Here is a 21,276-nt window from a genome sequence, read left to right as displayed (position 1 = left end):
GTTGCTTTGGCTGACAATCTGGTATATTGTGCCGTCTATGGTATATTTTGAATGCGGTACTACACCGATATACCAAATACACCATTTTTAGTATATGTATATATAGTATTTTTACAATATATTTGGTATATTTTGAGAATAATACCGCAAAATATATTGCTTTTATTTAAAATAGGTAGCGGGTATATCACAGTCGAGTACTCTCGACTGTAGCTTTCTTACTTGTTTTATTTTTTGTTATCAATCAAATTGTTTTTAACTTTGTTTTTTTTTTATTTTTATTTATTTTTTTTTTTTTGGTTACTCAATTGGTAATAGTTTCCTTAAGCAAGTAAATTGATATACATAAATAAGTGATTGATTCAAAATTCGAAACTTCACTTCTATTATGAAGATTATTGTGTTTATGTTTGAAATGATTGACTTAATAAAACGTTTTTGATAAGGTTTAAAGAGGATGCAAATTTAATACTATTCTAGAAGATTGAAGCTACTTTTTGATATTTTTACTTTCTTTTATTTCATTCGCATAAATTGCTTTGAAATCTTATTAAATGTATTACAAAGTATATACAAAATATAACTTTACTTTTTGAATATTCAATTTTAATGCCATATTTGTATATATATTGATTATGCTTTAGTATTTATTGTACACAAATGAAATACTTAGTGAGATATTGTTTTATATTCCATTCCATTTTGTGTTCACTTTATTCTCGAAAGTTTGCCTAGGGTATTTAATTTATTTGTGGCAAGCAACTAAGTGTTTGTTGAGCCCACAATTAAAGTGTGAGCAACGTGCAACAATTGAAGCGTCGCGTCGCGGCGCCTTGCTCAATAAATCACAATTAGTCGCCACGCCCATTACGCAGAACGAGTGAAGGCGACGGCGATAATAAATGGAAACAGATAGCTGAAAGGGGAGGAGGAGGGAGGCAGAGAAACATTTTTATTTGTGGCAAACTTTGGGCATGCGAAAAAAGATCGCATTAAATTTGGTTTTGCACGCAAATTTTTGGCGGCAAACAAAAATGCCACAAATACACTTTTCGAGGGGCAAGTGGCAAGCGGCAAGCGGCATGTGGCAAGTGTGGGTGGCAAGCGTGTTGCAGGTGGGAGTTGTGCCAAAAAGAGAGGAGAACTAAAGAATTCGCTGGCGCGCCACAAAAGTTCAACTTGGCGAGTAAATCGTTGACGTCATGAGTTGAGCTGAGCTGAGCGTGGCGCCACAGAACGATGCCTGCCCCTGCCCCTCTCCCTGGCCGCGAAGCGTGTGCTAAATGAGCCAATAAGAGTGGCAGCAACTCCGCAACTCGCAATTTCCAAAGCCAACTCTGACAAACATTTTCACGAGCTCGCGTCTTGGGCAATTGTAATGAGTTGTGAGTTGTCGCTTTGCCGCATGCCGCATGCCGCATGCCCCATGCCGCATGCCACACGCCCGCAAGTACTTCATAGAGAGCGCGGTGCTCGTTGACGTGGAAGCGAACAGCGAACAGCGACAGCAAATGGCACACTGATAAGACACAGAAGCAGCAGCCACAGAGCAAACGCAAAGCGGCGTTGACGACCTCATAACGTGTTGAGGACTTTGTGCAACGACTAGCACATACCCTTCAACAAGTTACTTACCACTAAGCATACCCTTTCTCGTCATTACTCCACTTACAGGGCAAGCAAAACAAATTATGCGGGCTGCAGATTTCAATACCCTCGCGTTTTTTTCCTTTTTTTTGGTGTCCAACATTTCTGACTGCTTGACTCGCTGTTGTTTTTCCTCCTTTTTTTTTTGCAATATTGTTGCAGGCAACGAGGCAAGCAATTCACAGGCAGTTTTCATTTCCTCAACGCAACAACAAGAAACGGCCTTGTCCTGTCTCCTGCTGCTCTCTCTGTCTTTACGCTCCCCTCAAGTGCTAACAACATTTATGTAGCATACTTTCAGGCGCGGACCGCGATAGCGCCATCTATCGATAGCATTGTCCAATTGTCACTCTAGCACTGAGAGCAGCTTGATGTTAGCCTCCAAATTAAATAGCTTCATATTAGAATGTGTGCTCAAGTATTTTTATTTATGCCATAAATATGAATACGTTTTTATTTTGTATTAGTTTGGAATTGACATATGAACTTGACTTGCGTATTTTTAATTTATTAGTACTTAAATGTAAAATTGATGTAAAAAATGAAGATAAATTGTTAAGCACGAATTCGCAAAAATGAATGAATATATATACATATATTTAGTTAGATTTAGTTACAACTCTATTGATATTTCTGTATATTTCATTAATCGAAATATGTATATAATATATATAATGTATACATTTTTATATTAATATATTCATATATTCTTTTATTTTTATATTTCTTTATATTTCGATAAAAATATAAACGAACATATATATCAATTTATTCTTACTTACATCTCTTCCCATATTTATATATATTTAATTTAATCTGTAGCTATTTCTTTTTTTGTTGCATTAGTTTATCATTGACATATAAACTAGAATTGCGTATTTTTAATTTAGTAGTTAATGTAAAATTGATGTAAAAAATGAAGATAAATTGCAAAAATTATTAAGGTATAATTGAAATACTGAAAAAAACTTATACCAAAACATTTGATTATTTTGAGTAGCTCTTGATTAGCACTTAAATTAAAGCTAAGAATGATATTGAAATTATATTTCTGTTTTAAGATAAATGCAAAAATTAACGAATATATATTTAGTCAGATTTAGTTACAACTCTACTGATATTTCTGTATATTTCGATAAATGTGTATAAACTTTTATATTAATATATTCTTTTGTTTTTATATTTCTTTATATTCCGATTAATATCAATTTATTATCTCTTCCCATAGTTCTATATATTTCTATCTGTATTTAAGCTATTTCTGTAGCTATTTCTGTTTCTTTTCTTTGTATTTTTAGTCACATTTAAAGCTATATCTATAACTGTGTCTCTGGCATTTGCTCTTGCTCTCCTTCTCTTTCTCTTCCCCTCTTTGGTGTCTGGACTTCCGTTCTGCCTTCGTCATTTGCATGTCGAATCAAAAGTTGCTTTGATAAGTACTTTGTTTAAAGATGCCTCTGCTGTCCCTTCTTCTTCTTCCTGCTATGTATATTACAGCCAGCCATTCATTCATTCCTTCCCTCTGTGCAGTCTGTTTACTTCACGTTTCTGTTTTCTTGCCTTGGCAATATCTTCATCCGCCTCCCTTTGCATTTGTTTTTGGCTTTGGCTTTTGCTTTTGCTTTTGCTTTTGCTCGTTGGCCATTTTTGGCATTTGTCGCTATGGCCACGACTTGCGGCTCATTTGCTGCTCTCCGACGCGTCGTTCTTCAAGTGGGTGCAAATAGTTGTTTGTGGCATTCTCTCTCTCCCTCTCTCCCCCACTCTCTGTCTCTGTCTGGCTACCGACCAACGAAATGTCTTCGTGGACGGACGCAATGTCAAGTGTCTGCATAATTTGATTGCTGTGGCTAATTCGAGATGGCAAAAGCCGTCGCTTCTTGCTACGTCAAAGTCAGTTAATAATTCACACATTTTTCAAGTGGCTAACGGGATCGCATGACGCGATGCGATGCGATGCCACGCCCACAAGATAATATGCCTAACGCCCGGGCAAACGAGAGGCGTCGGTCAATTTCTACTATGTGTGACTTGCCTCTGGCTGCTTTTGGGTTAATGTTTCTCTCTGCCTCTACCTCTCTCTCTCTCTCTCTCTCTCTCTCTCTCTCTCTGACACTCTCTCTATTCGTGTGTGTGTGTATGTGTGGCTGTTTACCGTTGCGTGTGTTGCCTGTAAATTGGCGCATTTCGCTTGGCAAAACATTCCACACGCTGCATTTCAATCATCATTGTTTTGTTTATACACACACACACACACACACACGCACACACACAGACGCACACACACACGCATGTATCTCTAGCTTGGAGTGTGTGCGTGTTGGTTTAATGTCTGCACTGACTGCGGTGAGCGTTTGGTGTTCAGCCATCTGATGCCATTGGGCACAACAGTCGGAAATGGACACGTCGTTCTTCTCTTCCCCTCTTCTCCTCTTCACAGCATCAACAACAGCAGAATACAGAGCACAGCACTTGGCAACGCATTGAGCGAATGTAGACCACATTTAAACTCAAGTTGATGCTCACAACAACAACTATATTAATATCACTAACTGCAGACTAACTGCACTTTTTAAGGTCTCTCAAAATCAATCTGATTCACTTGTGAGATCTTTTTATATAGTACATTTCTTTGGTATATATTTCATATTTTTAAATGTCAAATTTCTCTATAATAACTTATAAATCAAGACAGCTTTTAACTAGAATTGCTTTATAACTATTTAGTTTTGACTTTGTGGCTGTCTTAGCTCTTAAAGCCACTTTTAGAATAATCAAAAACTAAATCGAATTGAATTTCATCGAGTTTTGAATTCAAAAAAATCACTTGAAATAAGTTTGTTTGCTTGAGCAATTTTTTAATTTCAACATACTATACAATGTGTAGTTGTCTATTTTTTGTGCGCATTTCTTTTGGCCAAGGCAACACAGTGCCAAAGCAAGGTGAGCACAAATTACAATGTATGCCGAACCGAATGGAAAAAGCAACAAAATTGAATGCAAATTGGCACATCGAGCAGTTAGTTGAAAGACAAAACAAAAAAACAAAAAAAAAAAGGAATAAACTATGACAATATTCGATGGCAAGAAATATGCTTTCAGTCGGTTGCTCAAAGCAAAAAGCTTAAATTGAAATTTCCGTCGGATTTGTGTCTTGAGCGAAATTTAATCTTAAAAAATGTTCACAGCTTTTTTTTAGTTTTAGAAAAGAATTGATATTGCTCGGGGCGAAAATACGAAAACCTTTTGCTCCCATAAGTATGCTACAAATAAATGCATAATGTTAATACGATGCAATAACAAGTATACGTCACGTTTGGCAAACTTAAAGCGTCAACAGTTGATTTGTAGGCTCGTCAAGTGCGCTTGGCTATCGCATTTCTTCTTCTTCTGCTTCAGCGTGTAACCATTTGCATTGTCAATCATCTGTTACACACACTCACACACACTCACACACACTCACACCCACACTCACGTACCGAACACAGACTGGAATCAAATGGTAAATGGCCAAAGATTATCAGTTTCATTCATAATATTTACTCAATTATGCGGCAATAAACGCGGCCCCAAACTTGGTCAATAAAAATGAAACGTGTGTGGCATCGCAAATCAAAAAATGAAGAAAAAAAAACCCATCGTTGAGCGGAAACCTAAAATAAAATCAACAACAAAAATACGAAGGAGAGCAAAAAAAAAAACGTGCCCCAGCTTGTTGCCCCAAGAAAGAATTATGGCCTAAAACGCCACTGACCAAAATCCGTTGGCGCTCCATGACCATGGCTCATCCTTAATTTCAACTCAATGCCAGGATGCTGACACCCTTTTGCGTTTCTCTCTTCTCCTCTCTTCTCGTCCCTTCTCTTCAATTTTATTTTGTTCTTTCTTTCTATACCGCCTACCCATAGAGTAGAAGGCTATTATAGCTTTGTGCCTCTAAAGGGAGTCTCCATAAAAAATATATATTTTTGATCGGCTTCAATAGTTGAGGCGATATAGCTGTCAGTATGTGTGTCTGTCTGCTGCTATTGAGTTGACAATCTGGTATATTTCTTACACTATGGTATATTTTGAACGTTATAGTACATCGATATAGCAAATATTATTTATAGTATAATTTAATATTTATTATTATATTAAATCGGGGCATTTCAGTACATTTTATATACAAAATACTAACTCCGGCATATTTGAGTATTTTTGCGGTATACTAAATATGCATATTTTCAGAACGTAATAGTACATATATATACTAAATATTATTTTTGGTATATTTTGGTATTTTTAGTATAAAATATTGAAATATTTGTAGTACATTTTATATACCAAATGTTGACTTCGCTATATTTCAGTATTTTTGGTATATTAAATATAATAATAATAATAATAATAATAATAATATTAAAATATCCCAATTTTTAGAACGTAATATTACATAGAAATACAAAATTTTATTTTTGGTATATTTTAGTATTTTATTTTATTTAGTTGAAATATTCATAGGATATTTTATATACCAAATATTGACTTCGGTATATTTTAGTATTTTTGGTATATTCAATTGGGATATTTTTAGAACGTAATAGTACATACATATATATACTAAATATTATTTTTGGTATATTTTAGTATTTTTAGTATATAATATTGAAATATTTGTAGTACATTTTATATACATATATATATATATATTTCAGTATTTTTTCGGTATACTAAATTTGTATATTTTTAGAACGTAATAGTACATAGATATACTAAATATTATTTTTGGTATATTTTAGTATTTTTATGAAATTAACTTGAAATATTTGTAATACACTTTATATACCAAATATTGACTTTGGTATATTTTAGTATTTTTGGTATATTCAATTGAGATAGTAAATTTGACATACCAAATGAAGTATTTGGTAAATTTGAGTAGTTTTGGTATATTTTTCGAAAAAATACCGTACAGTTTTAATTCAAAATGAGTAGCGGGTATCTCATAGTCAATCATACTCAATTGTATTTTTTTACTTGTTTCTTTCTGCTGCTTGCTCTTTGCTTTCTTTCCTTCTGTTGTTTGCTCTGTGTGATGAAAGCCTGGGCAATTGTTATGACGACTTTTGCTGACTTTGCACTCGAGAGGAACAGCGAGTGAGAGAGAGAGAGAGAGAGAGAGAGGGGCGAAGAGGGAAGTCTGTATGTACTCGAGTGTATTTGCCATGACATGCGACCACTTGGCTAATTTCCATGTAGTTAATAACGATTCGCAGAAAGAAAGAAGAACTATTATTGCCCCCTTTCTCTCACTCTCTCACTCTCTCGCTTCCTCTCTCACGCTGTCCGTGGTGCAAATGATAATTCGTGCAGTGTATGCAAATTATGCAATTATAATCAATTTTGTGCAAAATTAGCAAATACATTTTGCGGCCCCATTTCATTTGGCATCGAGATGAGAAGAGATGAGCGCTGTTGTAACTGTGTTGGTTAGAGGTTAACCGACGAAAAAGGGTCAAGAGTCAACTTGCCATGAATTAGCAATGAAATCAAATTAAAACTTTAAGCAAGCAAATATTTGCACTTAAATGTTGTGAACTGGTTAAAGACTCAGGCCCAAAAAAGAAATCGTCTCATCTGGGTTTGAGTATCGTTGGCTCGGTGACTCGATGACTTGGTGACTCCGTGTCTTGGTGTCTTTGGTCTGGCCTCCTCTCGATGTGTTTTGGCAGACTCAAAGTTAGTGTCGTAAATATTCTAACAACAACAACAACAACGACGACGACGACGACGACGATGGCTAAATTGTAGTCAAGTGTGGCAGTGGCAAACATCATTATCGGAGCTTTCATCAGTCGACACCAGAACGCATAGTGGGCAGCAATAAGAAAAGCAACAAATGAAATTCAACTAAAGACTACAAATATTTTGATATTAGTTATATGGGTACTTGTGCAATTAAATATTATTTGAATGGGTTTTATTAATTAGTATTTAACGGTTATCAATTAAGATGTTATTTAACAAACAATTTTATAACTTAAAAGATCGTCTATTGCAGACGGGGTTTAGTTGCTTTGGTTGACAATATGGTATATTTTATACTCTATGGTATATTTTTTATGTAGTACTACAATTTATTGATACATTTTTGAGTTATATTGGTATATATTTATTTGGTATATTATTCGAATTTGAATTTATTGAAAATTTATGATTTGAAAATGAATATTTATAAAATGAGTTTAATTTCCAATCAATTTATACATTCAACAAATATACAAATTATATATAGTTTTGAAAGTAATTTCACAATATTTATATCTAGCAATAATTTAAGTAATTACCATTAATTCAGTCTATAGAAGCATATGCATAGAAAATGTTATTTTCAATTTATTATTAGCATATTCAAGTCATTACAAAGTTAAATAGTTAACAAGTTTTTTAGTTAATATCATAAATTTATTATGAAGAAGCATTGACAAATAAATATTTTAATTGATTGTATAGAAATATGGATATAAATACTATAACGTAATAAATTACATAATTAATTAAATAAATTTAAGGAATTTGAGTTCATAATTAATTGATATAACATAATTTAGTAATTGAATAAATAAATATATTGGTGCTTTCCTTTTTGATAAAGTTAAGAAATACGTAAATAAATAATTGAATAATCGATTGAATAATAATTGCTATCAAATACAGTAATTTAAGCAAAGAAGTATTAAGTTATTTGTGTCACGGTGCGGCGGCAGTAAAGTTTCGACCTTTCGAATATTACGCATACGCCCCACCGTACCACAGCCCAACAAGAATCTCCTTTCGCTTTCGCCTCCGCCTTTGGCTCTTCCTCTTCCTCTTCCTCTACCTCTGTCTCTCCTTTTGTCTCTCTCCCACTCAGTGTTACGATTGATTTGCAGCAAGTGCTGTCTTGACATTGGCCAAGTTGAGCGACAAAAGAGTTGAGTTTGAGTTGAGCTGAGCTGGAAATTTTTCGGGGGCGACAAACCAACAAACAAGCCAACAGACAAGGCAAACACAGGCCAACAAATGGCCAAGTTACGAGTTACGAGTTACCAGTTACGAGTTACCAGTAAAACAGCCACATTCCACATTCCACATACCGCCCGTCGGCCAGTCAACCAAAGTCAAACAGCAACACACACACACACACTCACACACACACACACTCGCACTCGCTGAAAGCAATATAAATTGCGCCAAAATACTCATACGCACTGTGATGCCGATGCCTTGTGGTGTATTGTGTGGTGCTCAGCATGAGGTTTGATTGAGGCCAAAATGTCTACGCCATCTGCCAGGGCTGCACACCACAGCACACACACATGTGTGTGTGTCAGGAAGTCAAATTTATTATTCAAATAGTTCATTTTGAACTTTTTCTTTTTTTCTTCAATAATAACGAAATGGTAGCAAAGATAAGTGCACTGGGTAAAATGAATTATGTGAGCAGCACGTAATAAAAATAAACTATAGAATAATTATATAAATTTAGTCTAAGGATATTCATTTTGAACTTGAAAATAATTTTTAATTACATCACATTTATTATATACTTAAACATATTTATATATTATTTATGATTATTATTAAAGATAGATTTCAATAATTTCCCATTTATTTTTATTATTCAAATATAATTTCAAAACTTGTGCAGAATTATTATTATTATTGAATTATTTAATTCACATTTATTATTTACATACTTATAATTTTGCATTATTTTAATATTTTTATGTTAATTTATTGGTATTTTTTTAAATTGATTATTCCAAAACATTTGTTATTTCTTATTCAAATACCAATTTAAAACTATTGCAAAACTACTTTCAAAATTTAAATTAGGAGCAATTTTTATTTCTAACCTTTTTAATTTCTCATGATTTTCGTAATAAATATTTAAAAAAGTGGTTTACATATATAACTAAGGTATTTGTTAATGGTATTAATGTTAAATACAGAAGTTTTGGTGAAATTCTTTTAGCAAAAGAATTTATTTAAGTGTTCCAATTTTTTATTTTCAATTGTTTTGAATACATATTGACTTGTCTGATATTTAACTAATTTAAGTCAACTCTCTTTTTATATTTCAGAATTTATTTCATGGTAAGTGCAATTTTATTAAATTTTCTTCTTGTATTCATAATTTTAATAATTATAATTATATAATAATTACCCACAATTTATTCTACAAATTTATCATTATTTGGGGTTTGTTTTTATATTTTGAGTTAGGTTGATTAAACGTCTTTTTTTTTTTAACATTGGCTTGAAAAGTTAGCAACTCCATTTAATTATTGAATTTATTTCGTGAACTTATTTAAAGTCAAATTCTTATTTTATTAGAATATATTATATTAATTAGTATTTTCTTATCCATTATTAATAAAACCTAAACCTTCTCTCTGTTCAATTTAAAATGTTGCTGAAAACATTTATTTATATTTTTTAAAAACAAAATATCATTGCGTTACGCTTGTTGAAGAGTTGAAGAAGCTTTAGATCCGTGACTTGAGGTTGCCCTAAACTTAAAGCCTTTACATACCAAATAAAAAAGCAACCTTCTACGCTCAAATCAGCTTGACTTGAAAGAGGAAGTGTTGCTATTTCTTTTTAGTAGAATTGTGGAATATGTTTTGCATAATGCTATGAGAAGTTGCATCTGTTTTGCTGGCGTGTGCTGGATAGTGAAAAGGTGGCAAGGAAGTACGAGTAATTGATGGCTCTGCAGCCCTGGCTGCGAGCAGAGGATGTACGCTTAGAGAGGCGACAGAAAGTCACCAAGCAAACCAGCAGTCTAATAGGGCTTGGCTATGTGGAGTGCAAAGCGAAGGGGAGGGGGAAAAGGGGGGTGCGGAGAAGTATGTTGGGGCAGATGGTGTGGACAAGAAATTGATGTTCTCAGATACACAAACAAACGCACAAAAGCAGCAGGATAAATGGAAGGATTGCAGGCAGAAATGAGGAAAGAGACGAAGTTGGTTAGATGGATGGGTTAAGGGGATGGGGAAGGGGGAAGGAACTGGAGATGGGCGTGGCAGACAGCTAGGCGCAGAGCGCCAACGATATGCCAAATGTTTGTAGGCCAACAACAATAACACGAAAAAAGGCCAAAAGTCATGTGTAGAGTGACTGTCACATACCCTGTAAATAAGTGAAGAATGTTAGTACTAAATATAGACTAGTGAAGACCCTTTTGCTAATGAATTATAAAAACTTAACAATTAAATAAGATACTTAATTGCATTTTAGTAACTAACTGTAACTGTTGCCTTACAAATTGTGCATACCCTGTAAATGATTGAAGTAAGTCACATATGCTTAAATTGTGAAAGTTGTTACTAAGTATAAGCTAGTGAAGACCCTTTTGCGAAGAAATTGAGAATTAAATAACTTTTTAAATTTCTGTATTTAATATTGTTTACTTCAGATTAGTATGTGCTTAAGTCGCCAATAAAATGAGAAAGTTGGTACTAAGTATAGACTGGTAAAGACCCTTAAGCTAATGAATTAGGAAAAATTAAGAATTTTTTTAATATTGTTTACTTCACATTAGCATACCCTGTAAATAATTGAGATAAATCGTAACTCCTTAAGTCGCCAATAAAATGAGAAAGTTGGTACTAAGTATAGACTTGCGTAGACTCTTTAGCTATTGAACTATAAAAATGTAGCAATGAAATGAAACAATTATTTAAATTTGTGGAACTTTAGTAACTAATGTAACAATGAACTAGAAAAAAATTAACCAAATAATATTTCGACATTTGGTAACTAATTTTGTTGCCTTTCAAGTTGTCTATACCCTGTAAATAATGAACAAAAGTAGAAAGTCAAAAGTTACTACTTAATATAGACTAGTAAAGACCCTTTGGCTTTAAAAATAAAAAATTTGAAAAATGTATGCTTAAAATAGTTGAATTTGAGTAACTTATTTTGACCACTACAAGTTGTGCATACCCTGTAAATAATGAACAAAAGTAGAAAGTCAAAAGTTACTACTTAATATAGACTAGTAAAGACCCTTTGGCTATAAAAATAAAAAATTTGAAAATTTGAAACTTCAAATAGTTGAATTTGAGTAACTTATTTTGTGTACTACAAGTTGTGCATACCCTGCTTGTACAGGGTATAATTATGACAACAGTTGTGTTGAGTTAGCAGACACTCCGACTGACTCCTCTCAAAACCTGTGAACACTGTGGGTTATGGCATTATGATTACAATGATGATGCTCATGATGAGCATGCATAATGATGACGATGATGATGATGATGATGTTATACAATCGTTATGCGAAAACTTGCTAAAAATGGCAGACGAAAAGACGACGACACGTTTCGCCTCCATTTTGTGACTTTGACTTTGTTTTGATAACAATATTTGCCAAGGTTCGTTCGACTTTGGCTGCAAAACTCAAACTCAAACTCAAACTTCGAATAGGTATCAAAAAATATGAATACAGCAACTGCGAGAGGTGTCAGCTTACCCGACAAAAGGTGAACGAAATACTTCTGTCAATAAGTAAACATGAATGAATGCCAACAAGCAGAGCAGAGCTGGCAAGACACTTTTGACAGACACTGTCGCTGCTATCGTTGTGATCATAATTGTGCATATTTGCTGTTGTTGTTATTGATATTTATTGTACTTATTAGTTGATAAGTTGATCAACTTTTAATGCCATGGAGACAACTCTTTGCCAAGTTCCAACTGCCTTTATTTAAATTCTTTAATTAATTCGGAATTTGAATTTATTTTCATAGTCAAATCTGTTATTTATCAAATCAATTAATCAGTTAGCACCCAGAGTAAAAATTGTCTAGAATATCAACTTATAAGTTCAATTAATTTAATAACACAAATGAAATTATGTCAATGTCGATGTTGTGTTTTCTGAGTACTTTTTTGGTAGAGAAAACTTAAACATTTATAGCAGCTTTTAGATGCAGATGCGTTCGGCTTTTTGTGGATGACACAAAATGCGTATTAAGAATGCGATTCAATAATTGAAAAACCCTTAGAACAAAGACTGGGATTAACTGACCGGAAATCAGAGTTGATATTTTGGATCAGCTGACAACGAAGGCAGAGAGGCAAAGTCAAGAGTTTCGATTGAGCTGTGGGTGAGTGTGTGATGTCTGTGTGTGTGTGTGTGTGTGTGTAGAAAGTATCTCTGTGTATGTATGTGTGATTGGGGACAATGTCAATGCGTTGCAATGGAAAGCAGCAGCAGCAAACGGCAGCAACAAACGGCAGCATATGAAGTAGCACATGTACGTGGCAACAACAACAACAACAACAACTGCAACAAGAATGACAACAACAACAACAACAACAACAACTGTGACAACAACAAGCAGAAGCAAGAAGTCGACAGCAGAGGAAAAGCATAGAAAAGCGAGCGCAGCTCTCGTTTAGGGATTTAATTAAAATGTCAGTTGGGGAAATGGGAAAGCGGGGCTTGAGGGAACATTTTTCGGGAAAGCGGTAAGAGCGGCCATAAGTTGAAGGTGCGGGCGAGAGAAGGGGCGGGGAGGGGGGGGGGAGTGGGAGAGGGACAACGAGGGGGAAAGTTTTGTTGCTTAACGAAATGAAAATGCAGCCGTTTTCCATGCTTTTTGTTGTATTTTCTCTTCTTTTTTTTTTTGTGGACTCACTTTCTACCTCTCTCGCTCTCTTTCCCTCTCCCACTCTGTGAGTCTGTCACTCTGTGTTCTTTTTTTTTGTTGTTGTCTCTGTCGACTTTGCTGTGTCTTGCTATCTCTCTGCGCTTGTCTCAGTCGCCTTGCAACACCTGCAGCTCTTTGTCACAAAGCTGTCATTAAATTTGGTTGTGCCAAGCTCAAAGTAAATACAAATGTGTGCAGCAAAAGAGGGCGACAGATGAAAAGGCAAAGGGAGAGGGAGAGACAGAGAGAGAGAGAGAGAGTGAGAGAGACGGCTACACGCTGTTTGTTGATTGAAAAATAATTAAATTTCCCTAGAACAAAATTGCTTAATACGTAGCGTTGAGTAAATATTGCGTATACGCAGCGTAAGCTCAATGCTGTCTTGAGTAAACAGCATCATCTATAAATGGTCAGTGTATGTGTGTGTGTGTGTGTTGACAGTTAATTATGACAATTACAAGGCAATCGATGGCGTATTTATGACACCTCGAGTGAAATCCATTTAAGAGCGCATAATTCATTTAACTTTGGCCAGGCGACGGCATCAATGAAGAAGATTGACTGAGGATAAGGCTGTGAAACGTTTTACTCAAAAATTGGTTAATATGCAGAGAGCGAGATGGTAGAGAAAAAGACAAAGATAGAGAGAGAGAGAGAGAGAGAGAGAGAGAGAGAGAGCACAGCCAATGGGCATTATTAAGAACTTGAACTTTGTTGTCTTAAATATTCCCAACAGTCAAATGATTTTATATTCCTCAACTCAAGCCCTTTCTCTCTCTCTCTTTTTCTCCCTCTCGTTCTCTTTCTCTCTCTGTCTCGCACTCATTTCGGGTCCACTATGGTCCAGCCGACCACTTTTCTTGATGGAAAACCAATTTTTGAAAGTTACCAGAAGTCCGCGATTTTGGCGTCGTTGGATCAAAAAAAGAATAGACTTTAATGTTGCGTACCAATAATTTCAATAGAGGGCGCCACTTTCGTAAAATCAGCTTTTAAACACAGCTGATGTGATGCAATAGCACGTGTAGTAGAAAAGTGCAGAATTTAGTGCAATTTTAAATTTAGTATAAAACTGAATAAAACGATAATTTGTTTAAATTTTTGCAATGAATTATAAAGAGTGTGGTTTGTTCTACGTGTTTCGTTATGTGTGGCGTATTAAACAGTTGTAATGTCTTCGTAATTTTATGTCAAAGTGTGTCGTGCCACATGGGCCAATTTGAAAATAAATCCCATTTTCAAATAGACTTATGAAGTTGTGTTCAAGGTTGTTCAGGCAAGAGATCAATTGTGTGTCGTAGAAAAATTAGTTCCTGTTCGATTGTATATAGTTCAAAACGCCATAAGCGCCGTTCTTCTTTGAATTTTGCATTTTTATATCATAACCTCAATTGCAAAAATTCACAATTTTAGGTTATATGAAAATCAATGACGAGAAAAAATAGCATAGTTTATATTTTTTGTTAACTTTTAAGGAATATCTATAAATAGTAATTGATATGAGTAACTTAAGAGCAATTTTACCAAAAAATGAGTCGAAAATATTGGTATAATCGGACAATAAATTGCAACAAAAGTGCAATATTTTAAGTTCGCTTCAATAAGCAATATATGGCTCTACTGATATTACAGATCTTAAATGAGAACACTATATACTAAAACAAATGCTATTACATATGACAAGTTAAATTTAAAAGTTAATAAGAAGATTTTAGACGATTTGAGGCGACCGCTGAGAACATGTTTAGTTTTATGAAGCATGATGATGCAGAAAACTATAATATTTTTTGTTTTAAAGATATGTATAGTCTTAAAATTGATGAATATGCTTAATTATACGTAAACGTATAGCAAAAAAATTATTTTCAATTGAGTCTTAATCCCTTAATATTATGAAGCCGACTTGAAGAAACAGTTTCGTTGAGCTAGCAAAAAACTCAATTTTTTATGATTAGAAGTGAAATTAATGAAAATTTAATGATATAATACTCCAAATTTAGGTCAAAATTTATAAAATTGTTAATTTTTAAAATCATCCACAAAAAAAAAAAAACAATTTTATTAAAAAAAAAAATATTTCCAGTAGGATTAGACACGCCCACTTTTCACAAATTATTGTAGGGACCTTCCTTAGTTCAACTAAAAAAACCGCATCAAAATATCTTATGTAGTTTAGGAGTTATTCATTTCCATCAATAAAAGTGGTCTCCTGGACCATAGTGGGGTCGTGGCAGCTGCCATAATGGTTATGATAATTGCATTGCATACTTTTGAGCTGTGGCAAAAGACGTTTCCCATCTGGTTTCTGTTTCTGCGCCATCTCTCGAGCTTTGGCCGCGACAGCCTTTGATTACCTTTCTCTCTCTCTCTCTCTCTCTCTCTTTCATTCAGTTGTGTTTCAATTGAGTTGACACATGCTGTGAAATACTATTAATTAAAACTATGACTTCGGGTGCAATTGCTGCGCATCGAACGTTGAACCTGCAAATGACAATATTCTCTATTGCAATTTCATAAAGTAACTACGAACTTACGAGTCAATGAAACTTAAAAAAAAATAGCATAAAACCAATTTAATTTTAATATTTAACAATGAAAATATACTACTGTGGGCAAGAAAGTAAGGTGAATTTTCAATTTAATCTTCGCGGGCTTAACAATTCGGCCTAATTCTTTTTTTCTTAAGTTGGCAAGACTGTTGATGACATCTTGGCCAAATTTCATATGAATGTCATTATCATAAATATATTTACGCTTGTGTTTTCTAAACGACCAAGAGTGCATTTTTCGATTTTTTACAATGTCTGAATGAGAAGTGCCATCAAATTTTGTTTGCCGAATGAAATTTCGGCTGCGGAAGACCTTTGGTGATTCTACCATGTCACAAAAAAATGTTTATAAGTGGTACAAAGGCTTCAAAGAGGGTCGAGAACGTGTTGATGACTTGGAGCGCTCCGGACGACAATCGATGTCAACACATGACCAACACGTCAATGAAGTCGGTTGACTATTAGAGACCTTACTGATATTATTCGGAGTATCAGAAAGATCTGTGAAAACCATTTTGAAAGACCATTTGGGCCTACCAAAAGTCCAATCTCGTTTGGTACCAAAAACGAACAATTTCTGTACACGTTTTTATACCCGCTACCCATAGGGTAGAAGGGTATTATAACTTTGTGCCGGCAGGAAATGTATGTAACAGGTAGAAGGAGGCATCTCCGACCCTATAAAGTATATATATTCTTGATCAGCGTCAACAGCCGAGACGATCTAGCCATGTCCGTCTGTCCGTCCGTCCGTATGAACACCTAGATCTCAGAGACTACGAGAGATAGAGCTATAATTTTTTTCGACATCATTTGTTATGTTTCCACGCAGATCAAGTTCGTTTCAAATTTTTGCCACGCCCACTTCCGCCCCCGCAAATCAAAAAAATCGAATAATCTTACTAGGGGTCTTAGTTACTTTGGCTGACAATCTGGTATATTGTGCCGTCTATGGTATATTTTGAATGCGGTACTATATTGATATACCAAACATACCATTTGGTATATTTTTAGTATTTTTTTATTAGTATTTTCGGTATATTTTGAAAATGATGCCGCAATATTTTGCCTTTATTAAAAATGGGTAGCGGGTATCTCACAGTCGAGCACACTCGACTGTAACTTTCTTACTTGTTCTTGACCATATCCCCAAAAGTTCGAAGCATATCGTTCCACAACCACCATATTCGCCTGATTTGGCTCCCTGTGACTTCTGACTATTCCCAAAACTGAAGAGACCACTTCGGGGAACGCGTTTCGAGTCGATTGAGGAGATAAAAGCTGAATCGAAGAAGGCACTGATGGCTATACCGGAAAGGGACTATTTGGACTATTGGAAAAAACGTTGTCATAAGTGTATTTTATCGGGAGGGGATTACTTTGAAGGGCACGACATTGATTTAGAAGAATAAATAAAGATTTTTCATTTTACGAACAAATTCACCTTACTTTTTGCCCACAGTAGTACAACACAACTTAAATCGAGCGATTTAAGCGCTATACATAGTTGAGTTTCTTAAAGAATTTAAAATTGAAAGTACGTCCATAAATCAAATATATATTCTAAGAAGACCCTTTCCACTTTGTTGCTATTGTTTTATTTGGGAGTTCATTTTTCTTACAAGTGCAATAAACACAACTGAAATTAACTTTCAAAAATATTTCGTTAGTATCTTTAGTCTACATCAGTGTTAAAGATACCAAATCCATCAAGTATTTTGCGTTCTCATGTTTAGTTGTTTTTCTTATCAGCAGATAATACGAATACAGCTAAAGCGATGTGTGTTGCGCTTGTTGTTGGACATTGCAGTTATAATATTTGCAGTTGCGACCACAACAACAGCAACAACAGCAACAACATCAACAACAACCCTAAAAAGAAGAAGAACATGTGGTTGTTATGATTTTTAAGCCGTGCCCAAAAAAGTAGGCAACAAAAAAGCGAATGTCGCTGCACATGTGACTCAGCGTGTGTGTGTGTTTGAGTGTGTGTGTGTGTGTGTGTGTTGCGATATGGGCAAAGCGTGGCATGGCATTTGTTGCTATTGTTATTGCCGCCGCTGTTGCCGCTGGCAGCGGCGCAAAACTGAAGCGGAAACGGAAGCGGCCAAGCTGCCAACTTGCACTTTACACTCTGCTTCTTCTATGCGCTGTCGTTGTTGTTTTAGTTGTTTTTTTTTACAACTACTATTCGCTAGTTCGTTTGCAAACAAAAAGCCAAAACAAAATGCCAGCGAACATGCACCACATGTGTGTGTGTGTGTGTGTGTGTGTGTGTGTGTGTCTGACACAAAAGGCGACAAAAAGGGCAAACAACAATAGAAACATGCCCCGAAAGCTGTTTACTTCACATTCACTTTGTATTTTCTTTTCGCTTTCCTGTTGTTGTTTTTTCTTTTTCTTTCGCCATGTTATGTATTTTTTCGTTTCTTTCTTTCTTTTTTTTTTGTAGTTTTCCTTTTTTTTTGCGTGTTACGTTTTTTTTTCTCCGCTCTCACAGTCTCTTTCAATACCCTAGCGAAATTCTCAAACCTCGGGCAATTGTTGGCAAATCTCTGAAACATTCTCCAAAATTGAAAAGAACACGCAAATGTTATTACGTTCGACATCATTGAATTGTCTTTTGAGCTGCCACAACTACTTTACTACGCTTTTCTTTTTTTCTTCGCACACACTCTTTCGATATGCAGAACTAGTTGGTAACAAACATTTATCGTATATTGTTGTCAAGTATATGAATAGAATAGATTGTGCTTTATAAATTTTCGGTGACTTTTTCTTTTTTAAAAAGTTTGGCAATTTATAATTTTGTAAGTTAAGAAATACGTTTAAGATAAGAAGCAAATAAATCTATATTTAATAGTTATATTATTTAGTTCATTTATTGAGGATTACATATCAGTTAAATGCTGAAATAAGTGTTTTAAGTTTGAATGTACAACGATCAAATATTATCAACAAATTTAAGGTGAATCAAATGTGTTGTAAAATTAAGTATTTATTAAATATATAAAAAAAGTGAATGCTGGATTAGAATTCAGTATTGAATCGTTCAATTGGCATATACTTAAAAACCTTAAGAATTTTTTCTTTATTTTTGGATATCAAAGCTCAAGATTTTTTTTTTTTTTATTTTTCTTTTTCTTTTTTTCATTATTTTCGGATATAAAAACTTTACATATTTTTTCATTATTTTCCGATTTTATAACTCAAGATTTTTCTTCATTTTTTATTTCTTTTCGGATATCTGAACTCTACATTTGTCTTAATTTGTTTCTTTCTTTCTTTTCGGATAACGTAACTCTAAATCTTTTTTCTTTTGTTTCGTTTCTAGGTATTTCTTTTTTCTTTTTTTTTCGCTGTCGATTTTTCTTTTATATTATTGCTTTTCGGATATCATAATTATCTAACATAGATCTTTCTGTATTTCATTATTTTTGTATATCACAAGTTTAGATTTTCTACTTTCTATTTTTATTGTTTGTTTTCGATAAATCTGGATGTATTTCTACATTCTTTCTCTAATTTGAGTGGAGATAATTGTATATTTTTATTTGCTTTATTTTTATGTCAACGTCTTTTTAGTGTATTCAAAAATCGTTTTGCGATATTCGAAATATTTCTTTGGCAGATTTTGTCGTATGTAGACTTTGGCTTTGGTTTGGCACACGAAACAATAAGTTGACAAAGTGACATTGAAAACGGTGCAGCATGCGGCAAAAAGTGATGGCAAGCAAGTGCAGCAGAGAGGAAGAGAGGGAGAGAGAGAGAGAGAGGGGGAAACGGGAAGCGACAAGGATCGTGTGCATGTGAGAACTGTGACAATTGAATGAATGAACGGCTGTAGTAAAGTTGACGCCGAAAAATGACGCCAAGTGCCAACACGACGCGCTCTCTGCGATTGTGTGTTGTATTGAGGGGCGTGGCAGTGGAGAGGGGGATGGGGGCAACTGGGAGCTAAGGGCATGAGTTATAGCCTGTGGTCATGTGGCGCATGTGGCGCCTGGCAACAACGGCTCTAACTTGGACCCGAGCACCAGCGAGCAGACTGCCGACTCCCGGTCACGCCCATTGTGCCTAAGGGAGTGGCGGGGGTAGGGGAAGGGGCAAGGGAAGGGGAAGGGGCGCAGTGGGCAACAAAAATGAAAAGTGAATGTCGCAATGGCAATGCAATTGCAATTGTGAAAGTTAAATTGAATGCGTTGCGACAATGTTTTTGGCCCATACCAAAAAAGGCAGCCTTCGACTTTTGGCTAAAGTTCTCTCTCTCTCTCTCTCTCTTGCTTGCTGCCCCCACACGCCTCTTTTATGCACTATGCTAGATATACATTATATATTCTTCTCTTTCTCTCTATATATTCTTTTTTTTTTTTTTTTGGGTATTTTGTGGAGTACTTCAGCGGCATGCTAAGTAATTGGAGCGGCAGCAGTCGTAAGTGATGGCTGTAAGAAACTCTGAGAGTGAAACAGAGACATCAGAAAGAGATAGAGAGAGAGAGAGAGAGAGAGAGAGAGAGAGCAGAGCGAGAGATAATCAATGCGAATATGTGTGCCAAAAATGTGTGTGTGCATTAAATAAAGAGTGAAAAATATGCCAAAACAAGTGAAGCGCTCGAATCACTGCAGTTGGCATACATATTTGAGGCACTGTTTCATTTTGGAGTCGGAGTTGGAGTCGGAGTTGTGTTTTAAGGGAATTAAAAAGAACGAGGCGAGCTAAGAATATAAACGACTTGATGTTAAGGGCAATATTTCAATAGAAATTGATGAAGCACAACATGATTAATTCAAGTGGAGCAAAACTTAAAAGAATCATGTAAAAGAAAAGCGTATCAAATGAGAATAGAGAGAGTAAAGAGTATTCGTAGAAGGGAAAGGGTAGAGAAAGAATGAATAATCATAATATCAATCATAATTAGAACACTTCAGTACAAAAGAATAGTTTTATTCGTCCTTTGTTACTTAAAGTGCTTGGCTTACAAACTAAATAATGCAAACTATATAATATACCATGCTTTAGAGAAAATACTGAATATACAAAAAGATGATATTAAAAATTAGGATAATAATAAAAAAAGTTTTAAAGGAGTTTTAAAACCAAAAACTATTTAATTTTACTATTAAGTTGTTTTTTGGCAAAATATACCATCTATTAATAAAAATACTGAATAATATAGCATATTCTCATAAAAATACCAAATAATATACTTAATGTTGGAATTGACATTAGGATAATAACACAGAAAAATGTGTTTTAAGGCTAAATACTATTTTCCTTTACTATATTCATTATTATTTAATTCACAAAAAAATACCATTCTCTCATGAAAATACTGAATAATATTTTAATAATAGAAAATATAATTTTTTAACCCAAATACTTTTTTCCCTTA

The sequence above is a fragment of the Drosophila nasuta genome, chromosome X (assembly GCF_023558535.2).
Source record: "Drosophila nasuta strain 15112-1781.00 chromosome X, ASM2355853v1, whole genome shotgun sequence".
Lineage (NCBI taxonomy): Eukaryota > Metazoa > Arthropoda > Insecta > Diptera > Drosophilidae > Drosophila > Drosophila nasuta.
Note: the sequence above shows the minus strand (reverse complement) of the source record.